The sequence below is a fragment of the Acipenser ruthenus genome, chromosome 19 (assembly GCF_902713425.1).
Source record: "Acipenser ruthenus chromosome 19, fAciRut3.2 maternal haplotype, whole genome shotgun sequence".
Taxonomy (NCBI): Eukaryota; Metazoa; Chordata; class Actinopteri; order Acipenseriformes; family Acipenseridae; genus Acipenser; species Acipenser ruthenus.
In genome coordinates, this window is record NC_081207.1 from 6,275,185 (window position 1) to 6,300,628 (window position 25,444).

Below are 25,444 nucleotides of genomic sequence, written 5' to 3' on the forward strand. Positions count from 1 at the left end.
CGCAGGACGCTCACTGACCTTCAGTTCTCTTGAGCTGTTGTGGGGAGTTGTTGCAGTGAAGGACTGTAATTGGACATTCTAAATGTAGGAGAACATCAAGGGTTACATAATTGGCCACTTTAAATGTTATATAAAAGAAACTAAAAATCTTATATATATAGAATAATAGATGGGCTTCAGTGAGTTACAGGAAAATAATTTCATTTAGGGTTTCTGTGATGTCATAAATTACGAGACCAAAGGTCGAGTAATTTTTAAACTGTCACAGAAACACAAGATAGAATTATTTTCCTGTAACTCACTGAAGCCCATCTAAGTGCAATCCCCATGCCTAAATACAATTATACATTTTAAATAACTTGTGCTACACACACCCATTTATATCCCATGCAGCAACTACAATACACCAACATTTACACACTACATACAACATAAAACACAAAAATACACACAGGGGTGGGGCACATTGCCACATATACCCCCCCTTGTGTGCAGCACACATGGCCTCAATGGCCACCTTCCCCCTTAAAATCCCCAAAGTCTCACTCGAAATCCCGGGCCAAGAACAGGGACTTCAAGGGGTTCATGAGCAGCAATGGCAACGGAGGTGGGAGCAGCATGTAGTCTCCCTCTGTTGCGGCTCTCCCTCTCTTGCAGGGGACTGGTGTGGCTCTCCCTCTCTTGAAGGGAACTGGTGCGGCTCTCCCTCACTTGCAGGGGACGGGTGCAGCTCTCCCTCTGTCTCGGAAGGGGAAACCAGCAGGCATTCTTCCTCTGCTGGTGGAGATGGGGACAGCAGGCATTCTTCCTCTGCTGGTGGAGATGGGGACAGCAGGCATTTTTCCTCTGCTGGTGGAGATGGGGACTGCAGGCTTCTTCCTCTGCTAGTGGAGATGGGGACAGCAGGCATTTTTCCTCTGCTGGTGGACGCTCGCAGTAATGCTTACCCTCCCCATCACATCTTTCGGGACAACGCCTGAAGAGCCACATGGACGGAGCAGTGCATGGTGGTGTGACAGGTTTTGCCACAGGCAAAAAACACCACAGCCCTGCTTCCTCCTTTTCCACTTTGCTCTGCTGTTGCTGCTTTCGGCTGCTTTTTCCCTTTTTTATATATTTTTTCCTGCAGTACTCTTTCTGGCCTGAGTCTTGGAGGCGCTGTTGTCCCGGTTCTGACACCATGTGTGACAGACTAGCTTCAGGGATGATGTCAGGCCAGAAAGAATCACACACAGACAGGCAGTACTGAGATGCTGTTGCGCTCAGTGTTTTAATAAACAAACAAGAATAAAAGGTTGAACAGAACAGAAAACAGGACACGGCACTTGAGGCCAAAATAAACAACCAAACAAAACGAATAGACACTAACAAACAGGGTGGACGAACGCTAAACACAAAACAAGTACCGTGCTGGTGCTTCCAGCACGTTGTAGCAATTATTTTCTTTAGTTTCTTTTGAGTTTTTACCTCCTCTCCACACCCATTCTCCACTCACGAACACACAACCCTGAGTGAATGAGATGTGCATCTACCTTTATATATACAATTGTGCTGGGATTCAATTACCAATTAATTATTCACTTGAATCCCAGCACGTGAACTAATCTGTGAGAACCCCGTGCTCACATATTAAATACTTTAAATGCACGTGAAGTGAAGTGCAATCCCCGTGCCTAAATACAATTATACATTTTAAATAACTCGTGCTATACGCACCCATTTATATCCCGTGCAGCAACTACAGTACACCAACATTTACACACTACATACAACATAAAACACAAAAATACACACAGGGGTGGGGCACATTGCCACAAGCCTTCACCCATGTATTATATATAAAGTGACCAAGAAGAAGACCTCCAGGAAGATGGCAAGATGAAATTAGGAAGCACGCTGGAGCAACGTGGATGAGGGACACAACAGGTTTTTGTGGGAGAATCTTGGGGAGGCAGTGGATTGAAAAAGGCTGAAGATGATGATGATGATGATGATGATGATGATATATATTAAAAACAGATGCCAAACAAAACCTAAACTCCAGCTTTTCTCTTTGCTTCGAGTGGTTCTACATTTTTAATTCTCCCTCCTATCTGCAGGATCATGACAAGTGCCTCCTGTACACAGTTTTATGGTTTGTCTGAGAGAAGTGCCTGCAAGAAGTGATAAGTGTAAATGTCAATGAATAAACTGCAAATTACCTGTAAAACAACTGGAATTGAATTAGAGCACTCCTACAGTGAAATTGCAGATACCTAATGAATTACTCAGTAAATATAAACATCTTGCTAACAGGCTGGAGAAAAGAATACAGTGCAGAGCGGCTCTTTCATTACACCTTTTTACACCTTCATTTTTCAAGTGCATAGTAAAAGGTAATAAATTTAAAGCACAAAGTGTTTCAAATAATACGAGAGAGAGAGAGAGAGAGAGAGAGAGAGAGAGAGAGAGAGAGAGAGAGAGAGAGAGAGAGAGAGAGAGAGAGAGAGAGGGAGGAAGACAAAGACGCAGAGACTGCAGCACGCAATCTGGCCACTTGGTATTATCTATCAAGCGCGGTTAGTAAATTTGCTGTCTGAAGCTGGCTCTGATTTATTCTCACTCTAGCAGATAATTTGGGATGATCTCAGATACTTTTCTCCACAAAAAACTTCCTCCCTTTTGATATAAATATTGCATTTTAAATTGTACTTGTTATCCCCACTGTTCCAAAGATTCGGTTCATGAAATGGGAGAACAAATCAGAAAAAAAATGGGACGTTGCAGCATCTGTGTTAAAGCACACAAACACACATATTCTCACCCTTACACACAAAAACACACAAACACAGGCAAAGTCTGGACAATGAGGAGCATTAGCAACAAAAGTTAACCAATGCAGGAAGCAGATAGAATGCATTGATAAGACATCTAAAAAACTATTCTAAAACATCTGGTGAATTACTGCTACCTACAACTGCATACATATAATTCCAAAGCAAAGAGGTGGATAGGTGATGAAACTATAATGTTTTTTTTTTTTTCTACCATAGTTTAGGTATTAAATGTGAGTTTGATCTCTCACCTTTTCAACTCAATAACCAATAATAAATACTGAAGAACTTTGAACCCCATTGAACACATATGGGATGACCTTGGCATGAAATTGGCAATCCGCAGGAAATGAAGGAAAAGCCGGGATTATTCTCGTCAACGAGTGGCTGAGCAAGGTGTGATCCAGACCCTTGGTGATTCTGTCTCATTTAAACATTAATTAACTGTGATTAAAGAAGGCCAGCTTGACACTGAGATGTTCATAATAAAGCATAGTAAGACCACAGCCTCTTTCAACTTTCAATCTGAAAATCCACCTCTATTAGGACCTGAACTGCATTAAAACCGTTCAACCCTATTTCTTTGGTGGTTGTAATGGAGGGGTATGTTGTCTTGCAATGGCTACAGCAGCCAGAGTGAAAGTACAATATGTCTGGGCTGTTTGGATGATTCTGGCAGGGGTCTGTACAAACATCTTTAAAATAAATAAATGAATACATTCTCGATGAGGAACAGGTGCATGAGCAAATGGCTTCTGCAGCTTGGGCCTGTGGAGTAATGCCAAAACACTGGTGTTTTTCAAAGCATAATTGCCCTCTGGCAATAAATATTACCCCCTCTGGCAATACATCTGTATTGTGTTGCTGCTGCAGTGTGCTGCTACAGTTGTTAAAAAAAATAAAAATGCAATAACAGCTGGCTTGGAGTTACACTGCGAGGCTACAAAGGCGGATGCAGGGTTTATTCAAGCGGGTTTTTAAGTCATCCGGACCATGAGATTGCGTCACAGCCGAGTTATACATTGAATATGACAGCCACTATTACTCATGTTATATGCTGTACGTGAGTTTTTGTTTTTCTGGCATGAGACTGGCAAAAACAAACATTTGTCATTTTCGGTTATTGCACAAACTACTGTGTATTTTTAGTTTCTTTTGTGGAATAATGCTGTGGTCAAGTTCTTGACAAATAGGTGGTATTGTGAAAGTACATTAGCATTACCTCTCCTATGAATGGGTATGCCTGTTGCATGAGTAATGCTTGTGCTGTTGTAGTCACTTGTATATAAAGTGGAAACTTTCTGTTATAAATACAGTATCAATTGAAGAGCTGTGCACCTTGCATGGGGACCTAGGGATTTGAAATCTGGCTCCAAAGATCTCTATATACACGGCTGTGCAAAAGTCTAGACATGATGCATTTTTCTACTCTGATGCATTATAAACATCACCAATTTACTCAAAGCATCCACTAATGTTTTCTACTATTATAACAACCTTGACTTTCATAAAGAAGGAAAAAACATTGAGTGAAATAACTTGCATCACTCGATTTTCAAGGTGTGGTATCCGAAGCATAATCAACAAGTACAGAGAAACATCATCTGTAATTGACAAACTCAGGACTGGAAGACCCAAAAAGCTGTCTAACAAGGATGAGCAATACTTGAAGATAATATTCTTAAGGAATAGAAAGAAGACAAGCATTGAATTGACAACAGAACCGACAGAAGGCACAGGTGTCGTTGTCCATCCATCAACAGTCCAAAGCACCTTTGACCATTGTTCCATAGTCCAATTTCTGTGTTCTTGTGTGTATTTTAGCCTTTTGGTCTTGTATTCTTACTGCAACACATCCTTTAAGTCCTGATTTCAAGTGTGACCTTCGTACTGTTGATTTGATGGACAACGACACCTGTGCCTTCTGTCATATAATTTTATATATATATATATATATATATATATATATATATATATATATATATATATATATATATATATATATATATATTGTAATATAGCGGGTTGTGAGAGACGGCAGGGAGGGGGTTAAAACCTCCCTGCAAGAAAAAAAAACATGTGGGAATGCACCTTTTTGTTTGATTTGTATTGCTTTATTGTTTCATTTAATTTGCTTATTGTTTTGTTTAATTGTTTTATTATTAATTATCATCCGCACCTGGGCGCTATTAGGGAATTAGACTCAGGTGCGGGAGTTTAAAAGGAGAGCAAGCAGTCTGCTCGGGGCTGCTGAATGGAAGGAGGCAGAGAGGGGTGCTGTCTCCGAGTAGCCAGAGGAAGAGAGAGAAAAAGAAAAGTAAGTGTGGTACCAAACTGGTGTTTTGAAAGGACGGGAAAACAGCTTAGCTGTCCCGTGTTAGAAAGGGTTTCCTGAAGGTTGAGTTAGTGCTCCAAGAGGAGCTAGGTGTTTATTTTGCTTTTGTATTTGTTTTGTTTGTGTTTATTAAAAATATAGCGCAAACACGCTTGAAAAATCCACTTCTGTGTGCTGGGTCGTATTTTTAAAGGGGCAACGAACTCGAGCGAGGGTCAATCGTTTACAATATATATATATATATATATATATATATATATATATATATATATATATATATATACAGACGTGCTCAAATTTGTTGGTACCCTTACAGCTCATTGAAATAATGCTTCATTCCTCCTGAAAAGTGATGAAATTAAAAGCTATTTTATCATGTATACTTGCATGCCTTTGGTATGTCATAGAATAAAGCAAAGAAACTGTGAAAAGAGATGAATTATTGCTTATTCTACAAAGATATTCTAAAATGGCCTGGACACATTTGTTGGTACCCCTTAGAAAAGATAATAAATAATTGGATTATAGTGATATTTCAAACTAATTAGTTTCTATAATTAGTGTCACACATGTCTCCAATCTTGTAATCAGTCATTCAGCCTATTTAAATGGAGAAAAGTAGTCACTGTGCTGTTTGGTATCATTGTGTGCACCACACTGAACATGGACCAAAGAAAGCAAAGGAGAGAGTTGTCTGAGGAGATCAGAAAGAAAATAATAGACAAGCATGGTAAAGGTAAAGGCTACAAGACCATCTCCAAGCAGCTTGATGTTCCTGTGACAACAGTTGCAAATATTATTAAGAAGTTTAAGGTCCATGGAACTGTAGCCAACCTCCCTGGGCGCGGCCGCAAGAGGAAAATCGACCCCAGATTGAACAGAAGGATAGTGCAAATGGTAGAAAAAGAACCAAGGATAACTGCCAAAGAGATACAAGCTGAACTCCAAGGTGAAGGTACGTCAGTTTCTGATTGCACCATCCGTCGCTTTTTGAGCGAAAGTGGGCTCCATGGAAGAAGACCCAGGAGGACTCCACTTTTGACAGAAAAACATAAAAAAGCCAGACTGGAATTTGCTAAAATGCATATTGACAAGCCACAATCCTTCTGGGAGAATGTCCTTTGGACAGATGAGTCAAAACTGGAGCTTTTTGGCAAGTCACATCAGCTCTATGTTCACAGATGAAAAAATTAAGCTTTCAAAGAAAAGAACACCATACCTACAGTGAAACATGGAGGAGGCTCGGTTATGTTTTGGGGCTGCTTTGCTGCGCCTGGCACAAGGGTGCCTTGAATCTGTGCAGGGCACAATTAAATCTCAAGACTATCAAGGCATTCTGGAGCGAAACGTACTGCCCAGTGTCAGAAAGCTCTGTCTCAGTCGCAGGTCATGGGTCCTCCAACAGGATAATTAACCAAAAAACACAGCTAAAAGCACCCAAGAATGGATAAGAACAAAACATTGGACTATTCTGAAGTTGCCTTCTATGAGTCCTGATCTGAATCCTATTGAACATCTATGGAAAGAGCTGAAACTTGCAGTCTGGAGAAGGCATCCATCAAACCTGAGACAGCTGGAGCAGTTTGATCAGGAAGAGTGGGCCAAACTACCTGTTACCAGGTGCAGAAGTCTCATTGAGAGCTACAGAAAACATTTGATTGCAGTGATTGCCTCTAAAGGTTGTGCAACAAAATATTAGGTTAACGGTCCCATCATTTTTGTCCATGCCATTTTCATTTGTTTTATTATTTACAATATTATGTTGAATAAAAAATCAAAAGCAAAGTCTGATTTCTATTAAGTATGGAATAAACAATGGTGGATGCCAATTACTTTTGTCAGTTTCAAGTTATTTCAGAGAAAATTGTGCATTCTTTGTTTTTTGTGGAGGGGTACCAACAAATTTGAGCACGTCTGTATATATATAAAATTCATATTTTCCATCTGAATTATCCATATCAACGTAGTGATTCATAATAAAGTAGTCAAAATGATTGAATACACCACTGAAAAAACCACAGGGAAACCAATGAATACCTAAACCATACTAGAAAGCTCAATAAGTAACCAGTGGTATTCGTCACAGTAACCTGCATTGCTGGTTATTGCTACAATGTGTATGACATATACTGTACCGACAAGCTGACTAAAATCACAGAATAAAACTTGCACTCTAAATGAAATCATTTAAGCTGGCAAGCAAGCCTTGTGTAGATTACCGTATCTTCACTGTCAAGAGTGCTGCAGAGAAAGATCCAGCATGTAACTTTATAATTCATTTATCTACCTGCTGGCTGCTGCTTGTAGAGGTGCTGGGGATCTTGTTAAGGTAGCTGCTGCTTGCTTAATAAGGGGCATGGAGGTGGAATTAGAGGGCTTGCTTTAGGTACTGCACATATCCTTTACTGTACAGTGTGAAAGGTGGTGTTAGTATCGTTTGCTTCATAGTGCGCTTGGAGTGCTGCAGCAGCAAATAAAAACAGTGTAGTATTTTAAAACTGAGGCATACTAACACTGTGGATGCACTGCTTGAAGTGCAATGCTGTTCCTGTTACACTGTAAAAAGCTTACTGTGGTCTAAATAAACCACAGTGAGTTCCGTGCCACAACATCCATTGTAAAATATGAGACACACTATAATATAGAAATCCCAATGGACATGCCCACTAATAGATAACGAGAGACATCCATGGCTTACTCATTAATATGTTGTACATTTATTGACAGATAGATGATGAAAAGGATAAACAGAATTACGGAAAAAACAGAAAGAAGGCAATCTCACGTCACCTATGCAGTTTTTCCTTGTACTGCCTTTGCAGCATCTTGCACTGCAAATGTCCCTTTTGCGTAAGGATTGTTAATTACATGGCCACTTGGAAAGCATGCAACTGTTTTTTTTGTTTGTTTTTTTTTAAATGTTTTTATAATTCTTATTTACAAACATAAATTGTGTTTAACATTTCTGAAGAGGCGCTCTGTCCAGCTCCACACTCGGGGAAAGAAGCCAATCATTCACAGGAAAGAGCTGCTGTTTTTGAAATGCACCGCACTAAATTATCCATGTGCTTGGCAGTAAGCAGAAATAAGAAGGTAGGTTTACAGCAGCATGGCTTTCACATTCTGCATCGCTCTATACTCCAGTGTACAGCAATACATAACGTAGCATGGGACTTCACTTAAAACAAGAAGGTTCGTTTTAGAGATTCATTACCCAAGTAAAAAAATAAATCTAATAACATTTGTAAGGCTTTATTTATTGCCCCTCGGCACTAAAGGCAGACACACTACAGTTTCACTAAGGGGAAACCCCCCAAGTGGGATTGTAGTCAGTGTCTTTATGCACACATACAATGTGTCGAACCAGCCATCAGGGGTCGTTCATTACCCATTACAACACAACAATAAGAAGAACAAGAACAATACTACTACTATTAATAATACTACTAATAATAATACTACCACTAATAATAACAATAGACTACTGTTCCTGTTAGTTATGATGAATAATTACCCACATTAGCAATTTACAGGTGGAGTACAATATGTACTAATTGTACTCAAACATATTGTGGGAGATGGCAGTTCTTATTCAATGTAAGTAAAATCAATGGCAGAGTGTAAATGAACCAAATTGTACCATCAAGGATTACTGCTGCCCTCCAAAACCAGACGGCTTCCTATGAGCAAAACAACTGCAGTTTGACAATTAATTTCGTACCTCAATGGAGCCTATTTTTACAACGACAGAAAAAAAAACCCTGATTCCCTATTGGTAAACAAACAGGTATTATTGACCATGCATTTATCATAAAACAGGACTGTTTTTCTCTATAATGACGTATTGATGATTGTCAAAATATTTAGTTAATTTAGCTGAATAATGGAAAAGGGAGGTCATGTAATGTTAATATGAGGGATCTATTAATAGAGCATATATTCAATATGCAATAATATGGAGAAAAAATATTATCTGAGACAGTCATCTAGTTTCTTTTTTTATGTATTTCAAAAGTCAGGGCTATTCAATTAGAACAATTTGCATATATATGCAAAAAACTGTTTATATAAAAAACATCCTGTTTCAGCAGTAATCTGTACTTAATATAATTTAAGATTACTTTTCTTTATGAGTAGTGTGTGCTCTGCATTGCTATTCAATTATTATTTAATTAAAGTCGTGGGTGCAATCTCATTACTGGTCCGATGTTCCCAACTGTAGAGCTGTACTAAAATGCAGAGAATGACACATCATGTTTTCCTAATTTAAAATTTTTTTTTTTCAATTTGTCTTTTTTTGCATCGCACACAGTACTACTGTTGGTCAGATGTGGAATGGAAACTGGATTATTTGACTGGATATTTGCATAGAACACAGTGCCATCAGGTGGCCAAATGTAATTGCAATTAAAGGGACTAATCAATCACATTTTGTTTTTGAAAAACTTGATTTCTAGATGCTACTGATCAATACTCACTGCATGTCTTCCTGTGAATTCGAAGTTTGATTGAACAGCGCCATAAAACAAAATTAAAAACATGGGTCATATAGATCCGGTGTATTTATTTAATTGAATCTCCATGTCAGATTTAATCAGGCACGTGTTTCTGAACTAGCAGTAGTCAATGAGATTTTTTCCTTTGCTTTACAGACACAGCATAGCACTTTTAAATTGGTTGTTCTCTCTCACACACACAGACACAGACACACACACACAGACACTGACACACACACACACACACACACACACACACACACACAGGCTAATAGAGTTACACCAACCAGTAATTTAAAATGGTTTACTGAAAACAGAAGAATGCTTCTTTAAGATACAGAGCAACTGGTAATGTGGATAGGGCAACTTTTAAAAGGGTCTTGCTGCTGCAATAGACTTCTAAGTATTTAAGTAGTGGGCATAAAGAAAGGTCCCAGGGAGCCTGATCTCTCTAATCTACAAATGGTTTCTTGCTATTAAACTGCTTATTCGGGGGAGGGGATTAAGGGCTTCCTGAGAACACAATCCCCTCTCTGAGTGTTTCCGAGTTTTCCGAAGGTACTCATTTAAATATTAATGAACTGGGTAACTGAGGGGTGAGAGAGAATAGAAATTAGTGGCGTGTAATTTTGCTTCGAAAATCTGTAATCAACCAATCCCCCTCCCCATCATTATCATCTGAATCCAAACGCATAGTAATTGCCGGCAGCTCAGGCAAACAGCATTAAAGTTTAAACAGTTGGAATAACTGCAGGCGCGTGTTCAACGGTCGCAGTGCACTGCAAATTGATTACTACTTCTGTTTTTTTCTGTTAGAGAAGGATATGCGGAGCTCTTTTCTTGTTCTCTTTTATTGTGATCAAAACTAAATGAGGTTGACACCCTATGTTATTTAACAGCAGTCTTACTTCAGTGTTTTAAATTAGAGCTGCAGTGACCCAAACAGCCTCACAAATAGCTTGGTGTGCATCTCAGCAATATTATACCTTTTAACTAGGCATGATAAAATATCAGGTAGAGTGCAGGACATCTGTAAAAGTACAGTATGTGGAAACGGCCCTTTTTTTATTATTGCTTCCCTCAAATACAATGAAGAGGAGGAAGCTTGTGACTGTGGCTACCTATATGGAATGCAAACTAACTGGAAAGCCAACAAGGGCCGGTAACATTATATTTTAGGGTAAAACTGAATATGATTGGGAGGTGGTTTAGAAGGCATACCCACACAAGTGTAGAAGGAAACATTGTTCCAAATGAAGCTATTTATAAAGACACGTTTCAGGACTGTATTAGCAATGCCTAATACAAATATATTATACTGCAGCAAGAAGAGGCAGTAATAATGCTGTTGGCTAACTGAATCCAACTACCGTATATAATACTGTATACAGCTATGGATATGACAACTTATGATTTTAAGTGCCACAGTATATATTAAGTCCAGACTGACAGGCAAGCTTTATAACTTCAAGTCAATGTCCCCTTTGAGTGATGCTATCATGCAGTCACAGCTGATATATGAATAGCTTGTTTTATTTCACTTGGGGGGATTTTCATGTAAATGTGTATTTTATTGATGTATAGCTTTTTAAACACCATTTGATTCCATTTTTCTTATTGACTTTTTAACTAATTGGTATGTCCTTTACATTCTTGAAGGTCTTACTTTCTAATGTAGCTCACGATATGAAACCTAAAGAGCTTTTTTGCTGGACAGATTATGTTCCAATGCAACATCTTTCCTGTCCAAATTGATTGAATCAGCAAAATAAGGCATCAGTACAATTTAAGTAATAGTGAACAGTTATACAATACATTAAAAACATTGCTTCTATCAGGGTTGGTATGGAAGCAATAAAGACTTGCATATGATGCTCTACCCTTATCAGAGCTTCCCTGTATGGAACTTTACAGTTTATTTATATTGCCCCCACCAAGAGCAACACTGACACATGTACTGTAATGAATACCTCTATGTATGGGGAGGGGGGGTATTTGGGTGATAAAGCATGCAAATGAAAATGGAATGAAATGGCTGGTATTTTTTTCTTTTTTTTCTTGCTGCAGGGAAGGTGTCTGGCGATAATATTTAGCACACCAATACTGTCAAACTCCCTCTCTGGAGAGTAAAGCAGCTGCTGACTGGGTTTAAAAAGCCCCCTTGCATGGAAAAAAAAAATCCTGTAAAACTGTATCAATACCTTCATCAATAAATGCTATGTTTTCATGTCACTTTACATGTTAGGAAGAAAAGCGGTAGTATTGTAAAGCAGCTCTCAAGCTTTCTTTACCCACTCAGCCTTTAGATTTGAGGTTTGCCACCCACAGTGTCTACAGCTATGGCCAAAAGTTTTGCATCAGTCAAATGAAACCTGCTGAGTAATGTTTCGTTATACATATTGTATACTTAGCGAAAAACATATTGTAGTTTTCCACATGATTTTGTTTTGTTTTGTTTTTAAATTATGTCTCAATCCAAAAATTTAAGTGATGCAAAACTTTTGGCCATAGCTGTACATAAAATAATGTTTCAAATATTCATCTGAAATCTGAAAGAATGTTCAAACATATAAACCCACATTTGCCCCTGCACTCAATGCATTACTGCATATGCACATCACTATGGACATAGTAAAAGGTCCTGTAGTTGTGTAATTTACCTAGGGTACCTTCAAATGACGTTGACATATTTCAACTGTCGTTTTGTTTCTTATAATTTTTGACTGGTATATATATATACACACACAGTACATACACAGATACCATTTTCAATAAAAAGACATTTGAAAACTCAACTGTGTGTATTACAATAAACAAGAACTACAGGTATTGTATTATGAACACCTCAATGTGATCACATTCGCCCTCCTTCATTTCAATCATATCAACTGGCTGATTCAATAAAGAGTTAAGTGGCTTCTATTCTTTGGTTGACTCAATCATCAGGTATGCTCAGTTATTTTATGTACAGCGGACCTTCAGGGATATAATAGCTTCTTTAGCTAAACTGTTTATATGTAAGAGCAAACCTGTGTCTGCTCAATTATAGCTGAATGCTTAGTTTAACTTCTTATTTTTATGCACCATAAAAGCAAATTGTTTTACTCTAATGTTCTACCATACATGTAGAAGGAAACATGTAACACCCAGGACTACCACATGATAAACAAAATCCTGAATTGCAACTGACTACTGACCTGGTAAAGCATGCTAATAAATGAAATATACACTTTCAACTCATAAATGTCTATAAATCTCCCTTTATTAAAATGTGAACTTTATAAGGCATGAGAGAATGCATCCGTATAAATATCTACAAGCAAAGGATTTTGGCTGAGCTGCAAGATGTTTTACACACAGAGCTACCAGTGTCTGAAAAATGTGTGCACACATTTAATAGGACATTTAGTTTTTAAAGTTACTTACAATCTTAGTTTTGCATCACATTTTTTTGTAGGACATAGACACATATCTTTATTGGTTTCATAAAAAAAAAATATGCATTTAACATTTAAATTATATGTGGTGGTTATTTTATTTGCAACGGTTGTATTAAAGCATTATAATGAAAGGCAAGGATTTGTTTTTGGTAAGGTTCAGAAGTTATACCCACCCCTACCAAATATTTTGCATTCATAAGCAGGGGTTCATTGGTAAACAAACAGGTACTAGGTCTTATAATTAAGGAAGAGGGATAGCAGTTTTGTTTATACAGTACACCTAATGTACTGGTTTACAGCAGCTCCCATATATACTTCAAATTCTCATCTACTTGGGGATAGGTGTTTCGTGCCTTATTTTTGGTGTCGGTAGCTGCATGCTGACCTTTACCTTGCCATGTTTTAACATAATCTTCAAGTCTGCACAATACCAGTTGTGGGCCAACGAACAGGAGCGACAACACTATTGTTGTTAAGAACAATAGTTTTTTGCCATATTGCCATTTGGTGTGCATATTCTCATATTCTCACTCATAGATGTCACATACAAAAATATATCATAACAGTACACTTTTGCTGTTTTGCAGCCTTGTTGTACTTTCAGATTTAAAATGCATTATTTAGCAAGAAGCAAAATGTGTGAGTGTGAGGACCAACCCAGTTACATAAAAGTGTGTGTTACATATCACAGGTGTTATTAATTCTGTGTTAAAGCCAGGTGCTTCTCATTTGTGAGGTGGTTGTAAATCTGCAGAGATGGCAATATTCAATCTGAACTGCTGTAAATCCCGGCTTAATGAAATCCATTTTTGGAACTGCTCACTACTCTAACAATCTGTAAAGGCGTCAAATGAAAACACGAACAATTGTGCAGGTAGAGCTGTATTTAAAGCAATTGCAACAGAAAAGTACACCGAATCCGACCTTCATGCAAGGTGAAGGTCGTATGAAACTGAACAGGGGGTACCTGGATTAGAAATGCAATTTTCTGAGTGCGCTGCATCAAATACAGAGGCAGCAAATTTGCATGATGGAGACATGGCGATCAATATTTCACCAACAATTATTGATGTTGCTTGATACTTCTCAATCCATTTTCTTTTTTAAATACAAAGCAATTATTGTATTTTTATTTTTTATTTTTACGGGTTGCAAGTTTACTGTCAAAAATCCAATCTGTTTTACTGTCATCGCATCGGCCCGTAAAGCACTGCTTTTTTGTAAAAGAAGTGAAGCGTTAATGATTTCTGGGAAAATACAGTATTGATTGACACATGTGTCGTGTAAATAGACATAGTTATTGAAGAGTTTGCATTAGAGGTCTGACAGCTTCTTCTTTTTACTTTTAAACACTGTCCAAGCCTGAGGCAAGTGACACCAGACCAATGCACAGAGCATCACCTTTCTCCTACTGTGTCGCCTTCTCTGCAGGCATTAGCAGTGCAGGAGCATTCTCAACTGGAACAAATAACTGCGTGACCTTCCTTTTTGTGGCTCAAACTGCATTGTTTTAATCCAAGATTTCACTTGTGGCCATGCGGTTTTTCATACCTAGCACCTCAACAAGTCCCTTGGTTGAGGATCATTAATTTATCTGTTGGGGGGGGGGGGGGGGGGGAGTAGGGGAGAGCACCAATGTTAATTCTTTTTTTTTTTTTTTTTTTTTTTTACATATTTCTGTTTGTGGAGCACTGAGGTGCCTGCTATTCCTGAAGAAAAACACAGATGACATGAAGAATGACCCAGTGAGACATTGTTTGAGTCATAGCTCACAGGGGCCATTGACAAATCAGGTTTTTGAGTATCTAATGTGCTTAAACTCCAGTCACAGCGGGTAAAAAGAAGTCAGTCGCCCACACGCCACACTGCTGTACATACTGTAGATAAAACCCTCAATCAGGTACAACTTTTTCCTTTACCTCCTGCAAGACTTGCTCCCCCGGACTCTATCAACAGGGAAAGATCGTGTTTCAGCAAAATCTGCAACAGGCAGCAAAAAATAGCAATCTTAAACTTTAATTGCATGAAAGGCTGGGTGTTTAATCGATGCTAAATGAGTTACGGCATGTATTCTGATATGAGACAGAAACTGTAAACATTCCGGCAGACTGTAGTGACATCTCACTAAAGAGTTTGCAGAAAACAGGGATCCCCTTAGGAGAGAACCCATGTTCGGTATACATGTACTGTATATTATATTTTGATCAGTGCTGTGAGACCTATATAACCCACATACTGTACTTAGACAGACATTCCATGATTTTGTTCCTGTAAATGAGTGCTGTGTTTTGTAAGCCCATCGGTAGACCATCATTTTGTGATTATAGAAAAAAAAAGATCAGTTTATATGAACCTCCATGGTCACATGTTCAATATCATATTCCATGGTGTGGCGGAATTCTTAGGGTCAGTGGCCTGACCGCTATGATCTATTTTTGACCTGCCAGTATACCCATGGCTTGACCCTTTTCCTGTAAGACTATTCCAAAATTGGAGAACCACGTGAACTGCTGGATAGCAGAGTAACGCTTTCTCTTTCTGCCTCCTTTCATCTATTTTTGTCAGCTATATTATTATACCTAACTATCATATCATATTATTTCCTACACGGTACCTGATATCATCCAACATGTTGCTGAAGTCGAAGAAGAGACCTGTCTCTGAACATTGTTCCCTGTCCAAGGAAAAAGGAAAAACAATTGACCTGGCTGCCATTATTGAGCCTTCCTGCTCTCTTGACCTGTCTTCTATTGTTATTGCCGAGTCGGGCTCCAACAGGGTGAAGAGAAGTGGATCAGCTGCATGACACCTCGATGTTGGCTGATTTCAGACTGGGGATGAGACCTCCTCTTCTAGACCATCATTTGCGGACTACAGCGCTATTGTCTTCTGCGGAACAGTATTTTTTCTTTTTGAACTTTTTTGGATTGTGAAGTTGAGTGGGAGTGGAATTGTATTTTCCCTGCCAATCAGCACCATGGCTATATCTTTGTTAGGGTTGGGGGTACTGGAACCTGGTGTGTTGTTCAGTACTATATTTCTCGTTCTTTGGGTGGTATTTTTGTTCTGAGGGTGGGTGTGGGTGGGGGTGTGTGTGTGGTGGCGATCTATTGGAGGGGGGGGGGGGGGTGGGAAGGACCTCGAGAGATCCCTGACTGAGCTAGTATTGTATGATCTGTTCTTTAATGTCAATGCCTATTTATCTCTGATCTGTGTATTTATTTTCCATTATCTTGCATATCTCTTTCTGATCTCTGAATTTGTTTTTGATGCCCTTGACTGAAATAAATGTATTGTCCTAGAGTATACAAGGGCTTAATTCTCCCAACAAACGGGTTAGTTGATAGAGGGGTTTATACTTTAGCGGATATTACTAAAGACAGGTATCTTTGTACATTCCAGGACCTACAGCTGCGTTATAATCTCCCAGGTACTTCTTTCTATTTTATTTTTATCTACGTCTTCGCTCTGCAATGCGTGCTTATACGTGCTCCCTGGGGGATAGAACTATCATCTCATCTGTTGCATAATATACTGAACACGGGGTAAAAAGAAAGGACTGGTATCCACACTCTATATTCACCTATTAAGAGACTTGTATAAACCACTGGTAGTTAATACTAATTGGAATAAGGACAGATCTCCTATAAATGAAGACATTTGTTGTGATACTGTCTGGAATAATATAAACTGTGCTAATTATCAGCTAATCCATTTCATTTTTATTCTTAGGATATATCTGACCCTTCGAAGACGATTTCAAATGAAATCTACTGATACTCCGGTATGTGCGCTTTGTACCCAGGTAACCATGGGCACCTTTTTTTCAACTTTGTCCACTACTCTCCAAAAGAACATTCCTTGTTCCTCTATAGTCCTTTTGTTGAATGATGGCTCACCACTTGATCTGTCTCTACAGCAGAAGCAGATTTGGCTGGCTGGTCTTACTGCTGCTAAAAGGATGGTTGCCCTGCGCTGACAGCCTCCGCATTCTCTGCCCTGGCATCAGTGAACCTTACTTTTCTTGATATTATATATATGGAACTTTCCATTGCTCGCATCCAAGGGCCCAGGGAGGGAGCTGTACAAGCCTGGTTTACCATTAAATCGCTGATGAGCCTGTCCCCATCAATCATTGATTGATATGGGATTTCTGGGTCTTTTGGGGAATGGAGTGGGAGGGGGGTTGCCACCTGGGGAGGGGAGGGTGTGACGGGGAGCGGTGTGGGATGGGGAGGGAGGTTTTGGTGGAAATGTGACTGTTGTTGTCTGTTGAACTGTTTTATTGTTTTGTTCATTTCTTAATAAAGAAATGATCACAAAAAAAAGACTATCCCAAAACTCAACAATTTTCAAGATCAAAGGAGATTACATTAACCTCTTTTCTTAAATTGGATATTTGACCCCTAGTAAAATCTTATTCCTACTTGTTTTTGGCATACAATACAATGTCATTTCTGGGAACCTGACCAATTCTGACCAAGAAAATGTTTAGGTGGTGTATTCAATGGAGGAAAAGGGGGTTCAGGTAACCAAGATGGACACTTTCACTTTCCCATCATGTGGAGCATGTTACACAGTTCTGCATGTTACACAGTTCTTCTGCATGCGCATGACACCTGCTCTGGGACTATTTTCTCAATCACATGTGGTTTAAGTATCATCAACCACAAATGGAGGAAACACCTGCCCAGAACTTGGTCCACTTGGTCTGGAAGGACCCAACAGTATATCATTTATTTACAGTCAGTGATGTGGGAGATTTGCAGTCACTAAACTGGACAGATCACCTCTGAAACACTTTGAGAACTTGAATTTCAAGTACATTAGGTTCCTTGGCCTCCATCTGCTTGTGGACATTTGCATATGTCTTCGTGGAGATGGCATTTTTATCCCACAAAGACCTGGATTAACCTCTGACCCAGTATCACTGTTAGAAGGCTGAAAGTCCACTCCTACACTATTCTAAACAACACATGGAATTTCAATTAATGACCCGTTCAGACAAAACATAAGAAAAACAAGCACAGGTAACGATGAATTCCTGCATTTGTATTTATTTTTTTTTATTTATTTTTTTTAGAAATTCCTACATTATTCAACTGATTGTGGAAGATATTTGGTATTGATGTCAAACCTGACCTCATGAATTCAGTTACTGACCTAACCTGCTGTTCTGTCCCTTTCTCAAATGTATTTTCTTTTTCAAGAATTAGCACCTATTTTACCTATTTTAATCTAATGAAAGCTCAGTGAACTACCATTCACTGCAGTCTGTTCATTGCAAAATAGACTTCTAGACCACCTACATATCACCATGAGGTCTGGTAGCCTACAGCTTCAAGTGTACAGTGCCCTTATCACAAAGAAGATTTAAAAATATAAATCTTTCCACACTTTCACAAATTGTAGTTTGAACTTCCAGTCTCATCCCTCAATGGAAGGGTAGTTGAGGCGCAGTGGCTGGGGGACAGTTTGAGGAAAGCTCACATTGATGCTGGCCATTCAGTTATTCTTTTATGTTCTGGATAAAAAGATGGTTTTAATTTCCAGTGCTGTCAATCTAGCACCATTCATAAGCAGTAAAAAAAAGACAAAACACATACCAAGATTTTAAGAGCTCAACAGTGAGAAGCCTTTTGGAAACCTCCTTTACTGTAGTAATATGATATTTGGAAATGTTACAGGAAGCTGATATTCTGTGAGGCCTTCCCAGATGGATGTTTAAAATAGCATTCAATGAGAGCTCCTGAGGGAGAGGGTAGCTATAATGAAGAGGTTACAGTGTTGTTTGCTCTTGCTCATAACTAATCAAGTCCAAATGTCCAACTGAAGTACAAGCTCCATAAAACTAGCCACACATCAATAAACTACCCTCCACAACCACCCACAAACTGCCTCATGCCATTGGTTTTCATTTGGTCTATAGATCTCTATTGCAGTTGACTCTCCCAACAAATAATTGTACCGACCTGGGAACAAAGGAATCTAAACCTTACCACCTCTCAAACGGTCTCATTTCCACAGCTTGACATGCAAAAAAGGGGAAAAGAAAAACCGGCTTAAACACTAATAAAAACTCCAGCACAATTTATAGAGATTGTTAGAAATATACTGTCTCTCCTCACAGCTGCCGGGTGACCTGGGTCAAACCGCCAAAGAACTCTATTTCTCGCGGTTCCTTTGACACTGCCTCCCGATTTGGATCATAAATCCCCTCAAATCGGTCAATAACCTATAACGTTAATGTCACTGTCCTGCCATTAATTTTATAGCCAGAGTGTCCCCTCTGGATCTTAATGACCCATGACTGCAAGTGCAGAGGATGTAACCCACTACATGCTGAAAGTAACTCTCCAGACAGCAGACCTCCTGTATTGCTTGTAAAAGGCCATCAGCTGATATGGGGGTTGAGGCTTGGGTTCCATCTTGATCGCTCCAGTAAACACAGCTTGCTCTTGGGTCCTGCAGGCACTTGAGCTGAGTTTCAAGTGGAAGCTCTCCCACAGGAGAAAAGCATAGTTTCCATATGAGAGGAATACCAGAATAAGTGAATTCTCTTTTAAACCGGCTTGAGACTACTAAAGAGTGTGTATTTTACTTTCTGTCTTTTGAAGCAGCATCTAACCAGATATGATATCATGCGTCATTTTAAACCAAAGGAGTTTCCCTTAGGACAATGTAATCACCAAGTCTGCTTCAAAAAGAGCCACGAACCAAGAAATTAAGGCAAGCTAACTTTCCATTTGTGAATATAAGGAAAACATTATTTCTGCAAAACCAAATAAAGACCATGATACACTATGATATTCCCATGCAAGGCGATTGATTGCATTCAATTGCACGCAATCATTCGCAAGCAATAGCAGCAGTGTGGAGTAGTGGTTAGGGCTCTGGACTCTTGACCGGAGGGTTGTGGGTTCAATCCCTGGTGGGTGACACTGCTGCTGTACCCTTGAGCAAGGTACTTTACCTAGATTGCTCCAGTAAAAACCCAACTGTATAAATGGGTAATTGTATGTAAAAATAATGTGTAAAAAATAATGTAATTGTATGTAAAAATAATGTGATATCTTGTAACAATTGTAAGTCGCCCTGGATAAGGGCATCTGCTAAGAAATAAATAATAATAATAATAATAATAATAATAATAGCGGCCGATCGCTCCAGGTGAAACACCATGCGATAGGGTGCAACCGCATTCACTACATAGAGGGTGACTGGAAGAGGAGTGAGGAGAAAAGCAAATACAAAAGACATGGTCTGGAGTGTGAATAAATATATATATATATATATATATATATATATATATATATATATATATATATATATATATATATATTCATAATCAATAATATACATATTGATCAGTTGGTATTCTTGATATGATGCGATCCATGGCTGCAATCCAATCGCATGCGATCGCATCGCACGGAAATCGCATTGTGTATTGTGGCCTTTACTGAGATTCGCCTCAGAGTTTCTTCGCTTCAGATTTTTACAAAATAATTATCTTTTACATTCATAATTAACCAGAATGGCTGTGGGTAATTATGTAGTTTTACCCAAATGGTAACGTTTTAATGGAGAGGTTCTGTAGTTGGTGAAAGTTTTGTAGCAGGTACAAATACACGTGCATTGCCTGAGGCAGGCTTGATGTTTGTGACAATAAAAAATAAAGAATATCCTGTGAGTTTCATTTTGGGAATTGATTATATTTAAAGGTGTTATTGGATTCATTAATATGTACAGTTGAACCTGTCCTTATGGTATAAGAGCATCTTCTCGCGGAGCATTTTATATTATTATTCTCATCATTTTATAAAAGTTGAAATGTGAGGAACATCCCATTGATACAGAGGTGTGCGTTATATAGCTCAGGTCTATCAGTTTTATCACTGAGATGCTTCAGTGCCTCACTGGACTGTAATAAAGCCCATTGACACTGCAGAGCAGCTCACATAACACCTTGATGTTCACTGTGTGTCTCACACCTACTAACATAATATGGCAGCAGATAATGGCAAGTCCACTTAATGATCCGTCCCCAGAGGTACTCCTAAGTGCAAACAGCTCTAATGATAACAAGTACGATAAGGATGGAACAAGGCTCTTTTACACTATTTATATTCCTGAACCAAACTTGCTACTGATTTCCCTCTGGGTGTCAAAACCAACAAAAAAAAGAAGCCCTCACCCCAATCAAGCAATGTAATCTTCTCATCAGTAATTGTACAAAGATAAGTCCAGATGCCGCACTGTACAATTGTGCAAGCAGGATATTCTCTCATGTCAGCGTTCTGACCAATAGGGGTTCATTAACTGTATCCCAATAATCTTCCAAAAAACAACTTTCCTCCGGGCTTAGCCAAGTGCACCTGTGGAGAAGCTCAGGACTCTTAGGGTTTCTCCAGAAGAATAAAAACAAAGTGCTTGCATTCAAATTCTATGAAAGCACAGAGCAATAATGTGTGCTTTTACTTCGCTTTACTGTGGTAAACCATGGTAAAGAGATCGCAAACATTTTTTAAGGTGGGTGACGGGGGTCTCAATTCTGAACTACATTTTAAATTATATATATATATAACAGTATATATAATTACAGAGGTGATCAGATCGGAGCTACTTCCAAAAGGATCCGTTCTTCAATGAAAATGAAGTGGCTGGCGATTGAGAAAATGATACTTCTTAAACAACCTCCTGCCATCATCTATGAGTCTGGGGCTACAGAAAAAGGCCAGGAATGAGCTTCTACTAATGATTGCTTTTATAATCAATTGCATTCTTTTTGTGGTCAATATCCACTGAAAATGATGAACGGTTCCATCACGACCCAGGAATAAATCAGACCCCATCTCTAATCCAACTCCTCTTATAAAACCAATAGTGTTTCTGTAACCCTTTAATCTTCTAATACAGACTAACACCACCATCTAAGCTCTAGCACTGATAAAAAAAAAAAAAGAACAAGAAAACAGTACCTAATTATGCAATGAAACCGAGCATAATTGATCAAAATAATGTACATGTTTGATGTTGGCATGAAAGTGTTAAACTAATTAACAGAAGTCTTCAGTATTGTCAATAATACAAGGTAGTTTAGGTGACTTGTTTAAATGTTTGTTAACATGATTAGTAACATTAATATTAAAGCTTTGTTCTACATTTGTAATAAAGGTAGACCTCCTGTATTAAGCTAACTGGGGCCTGTGAAGCCAGCCAATATTGCTGAATGAGAAGTATGATAAATACTTCCCTTTGTTCCAAAATCACCACGGGGTACAAACATTAATAAATATTAATAAAAAAAAATGTGTGAAGCCCAGTTACAGCGATTTGCACTGTACAATACTTCTCCACTGGTTCCAGTATAAATATCTAAAAAAATTAAGTGTGCTGATGAGAAACAACAATGCGCAATACCCGATATTGCCTCACACACCTGTAAAAGCAGCCAATACTAGTACTGTATTGCATTTCAATCAAAAAAAATGTGAAAAATGACACAGCTAACTTTATTAGATAACTACGGCGGTGGCATCCAATATGGAGATCAATTACTCGGATCACAAGTGACAATGGGATCAGACAGTTGCCTATGTACCCAGCCATGCTGCTTGCTTGCTGTAGGATGTACACATCAAATTACTGCCTTGCGTGTTCCTGACATGCCCTCAATCCAAGAACCCAGCAATGACCGAGAGACAGAGAGAGAGAGAAGAGAAAGTGTCAGGACTGGCACTCTGAGAGGTATTGGAGGTTTACCTGCCAGCTCTTTGGAGGAGCCAAACTGGAGACTGGCACAGCACAGCAGCTGTGCCCAAAACAGATCCAGCATCGTGGGAAGATCTGGAGGTGAGAGCTGCACAGAGCGGAGGCATGGCTAAAAAAAATCTAGCTAACTGGGTCAAGCTAGAAGAGTTTTATTGCTTTTTCCCCCTGAACCTTTTTTGTGTTTGCAATCATTCTAAATGGTTCTGTTGATCCTACCCATTGTGCTTGATTTATTTTTAGTATTGGTTTAGAATACAATAAAATGTTATTAACCCACTCTGGTATACAGATACAACACTATATTGATTTATATAGTGAATTTTATCACAACAATCAAGTGCTTGTCAGTAAAACCCTTAAAAACAACCTGCTAAGCAATTTTAAACAAGACACAATCTAATAAATCTAATAAGTGTAATTTCATTGTCATGTATGGTGAATTACCCAGATGGGGTAAATATGCCGAGTACAGAAGGATTTGAATGAGTTATGAAAATCACAAGCTACTAGCAGTCTGCTTCCGAAGGTACCAAATGATGTCTCTATGTACGGCTAAAGAATGACCACTGAAATTCGTGATGTTGGAGGTGTAATGAACAAGGTTATTTTCAGACGGGTCTGACTATCCCAGCTGCCTCTCACATCACACTCGCTGATATCAATGCAGGGCTTTCATCTATCATCTCCTGGCTTTGGAAAGTACTCTATACCTGAGCATCCAGATATACCCTTGAAGTCTTGCTTGCTCTTAACTAAGGACACCTAAGAAAAATGCAACCCTGTCAGGTTTTGCTGGTCAATAACACGCTGGCAATGTTCCTCTTGAAATCAAGCAGGTCCGAGCATTGACACATTATAAAGTATGGTCCACATCATTTGTTTTACACTAATATATTGGGGTAAGAAAACACAAAGTTGCATAATTTGGTTTTGTGAGGCATATATATATATATATATATATATATATATATATATATATATATATATATATATATATATATATATATGTGTCAGTGTGTATGTGTGATTATACTAACATCCTCTTTTAATAGTAAAAAACTCCTATAATGCAAGACAGGACATTTTGTAGCTGTACACGTCTTTTAATTAACGCTTGGGTTTGTATATAGATTATTGCTAAGTATATGTTACTTTTTTTTACCGTTTATTCTTATTACACTTACACAACCTATGAAATTCAGAGCTGAGGATCTCATACGAATGGGAATACCTGCTACTGTGTGGGTCAGTCTCTCACTTTGACATATTATTTTGTGTGTGTGTGTGTGTGTGTGTGTGTGCTGGGGGGCTGCGATAGAAGAAGTACCACTCACTTGTTGCAGTCCTGGGGGGTGGGCAAGCCCCCACAAACTCAGCACATTTGAAACAGGTGTCTAAAGCGAACCCATTAGCACCCTCTGCTGCTTACAGGCTGTGGACTGACTTCTAACTAGTTTGCACTTTTCCTTTCAGGTACAGGGTGTTGTATATCAGGGGTCTGTGGATTGGTAATCCAGTCTTTTACCTACTGGCTACGGGTTCAAATCCAGCCAGGGTGCATTTCTATGCAGTGTCTATTCTGGTGGGCCCAGCCAAGCTCCTCGTGTATAGATCATCAGAAATAAAACCAACACCACCAACTGGAATTGAGAGTCATTAAGAGAAGCCAAGAATTGTATGGATGTAGAGACTGAACTACTATATCACCTAGGGGAGAAGGGGCTCTGGGGCACACTAATTAAAGCAAAGCAGTGGCAGCAGATGCTGGTGCTTTCTGTGCTGTACCTGCCTGTGGATCACACGAGGACAGAACTCCCCTTCTCAGTTTTCTCAGTTGACCCAGCACTACCCAAGAGCATTCAAATGCATTCATATTTTATGCTGTTATGCTTTTTTTTCTAAAATTTGGATTCCATGGGACTTCTCATAATCAGGTGGTTAAAAGTAACCCTTCTTCCCAGAGCAGAGCTGTAGGGAAAAGAACAATGTTTGTTTTGAATGTTTTGAAAATTGGATGCCCCCTTAAAAAAAACAACTCAGCAAACCACTGGCAGTCTAGAGATACCAGAACACACCACGTAACAGCTATATTCTTCTATTCTAGGTGTAAAATCATTGCCTCTCTGTTATCTATCTCAGGATTAAAGCATATGCAACTCAACGTTGATTACCCAAAAAGAAAACGATTCCAGAAGAGTTTGTATAATAGAGTGGCTATAGTTAACACTTGGGACATGACCGAAGGAAAGACCTGGGCAGGCTTTGTCTACATCCCAGTTGGTTTATAGTACATTGGGCTTCCAAAGGGGGATTGTGAATTTAGCACAGTTTCTGTAAACCCTTTTAAATCAGCAGCCTTTTTAGAGAACCCCCCCCCCCCAAAAAAGGTAAACAAACAGTAAAACTAGGGTGTTGCACAGTATACATAATAATAATAAGCCTTTTTTAATGGACATGAGTGTGAACACGAATAAAAGGGATATTGCAGTAGTTTATTTTTAAGGGTGTAAATTATGTTTAAATGAATTTTATTGTAAGGTGTCAGTGTTGCCAGGTTGAGTGGCATTAGATGTTCAAGCAAGAGCA

The 25,444-nt window shown here is 38.8% G+C and overlaps 1 protein-coding gene across 3 annotated transcripts in view; it reads right to left on the reverse strand.

Annotated features, from left to right (window-relative positions):
* The window catches only part of LOC117424593 (RNA binding protein fox-1 homolog 3-like), a 330,577-nt gene that overhangs the window by 110,403 nt on the left and 194,730 nt on the right, over positions 1–25,444 (reverse strand). The gene's annotated exons all lie outside the window — the stretch shown is intronic.